A 1433-nucleotide genomic window follows, 5' to 3' on the forward strand; every position below is an offset into this window, starting at 1 on the left:
ATATATATACATACATACATACATATATATGCGTGTGTATCTAAACTTTACTATTATTTCAAGAATCAGTTCCTATACAACAGCGATTCTGTAATTCTGCCTCACAGAGTTACATACATCTGATATTTTGCAAGTAGTATAGTCCTGAAAAAAGTTTTTTTTTCTTTTTTTTCAATCTAGAAAGTGGTAATAATTATGTTATCCACAATTCTCTAAGAATAAATGCAATACACTCTCATCCGATTAAGGGCGATGTTTAGGTTGAAATTATAGCTGCCAAGTATCTTTATAAATAGAAGCTGTGCTCTATATTTATCATCCACCTCGACACAGCAGGAAAGTTGGCGATGGAAATAAGCTAAGAAATTGACGTCGACGAAAATAGCATATCCTTGTCTATAATTAAAACAAAGAGGCGGGTATAGTTGTGGTTTGAAGCAAAGGGAATAAGGTACTTACCTTTATTTATAGGGAGGAGAGTGGCTAATTGAAGAACTGTGGGGTAGCGGTGTAAGGTATGTATTTTTATGTATATGTAATAATGTCAATGATATCTTTGCGTTACAATGTGCATTACCACTGCAAATGTATATGTTCTGTTGAGGTGATTATCAGGTACGTGTACGTATATGTTAGTTTGTATTTGTGTGTCTTTGTGCGCTTAGCTATGAAGCCGAACGTGTAGGGGTTGATTCCCCAGAGTCTATAAACGCAAACATGCCGGCCTGGTTTAGAAGCTTGGTTTCCAACCATGTGGCATCGGGTTCTTTGTGTGTCTCCTACTGTAGACGCGGGCCAACCAATACTTTGTGAGCGGATTTGGTAGAAGGAAAAGTGCATGGAAACCATCATAAACGTGCGTGTGTGTGTGTGTGTGTGTGTGTGTGTGTGTGTGTGTGTGAGTGAATGGATCAAATAAATGTTGACTTTGGCTGAAAGAGCGCAGATTCTGTTCAGATCTAAGATACCCAACTCTCTATTGAGCTCCAGGTCAGAAACTTTCCGTACTTGCATTCACATATATAAATATATTTTGAAGAATTGGAAAATTCTGCCAACTCCTGACTGACTTGATATCGTTCCAGCCTTATCATTTAAGGTCTGAGGACGATAGCTCTTTTACCTTTTTACTTTTTATTTTTTACATTTTAGTTTCTGTTTTTCGTTTACCGTTTTTTACTGTCTGCGTTTTCTATATACTACTTTCTCAACTTTTTCATATATATGAGACCGATAGAATAAGTACCAAAAGAGAGTCGATTTATTTGATTTAAACACCTACAGGTGGCGCAGCAGCATGACTACAGTTTAATGACTGATACAAGTAAGAGAAAATAATATATATACATATATATATATGTGTGTGTCTGTGTTTGTCCCCCCCCACCATTGCTTGACAACCGATGCTGGTGTGTTTACTGATAGAATAAGTA

Source organism: Octopus bimaculoides, chromosome 20 (assembly GCF_001194135.2).
Source record: "Octopus bimaculoides isolate UCB-OBI-ISO-001 chromosome 20, ASM119413v2, whole genome shotgun sequence".
Taxonomy (NCBI): Eukaryota; Metazoa; Mollusca; class Cephalopoda; order Octopoda; family Octopodidae; genus Octopus; species Octopus bimaculoides.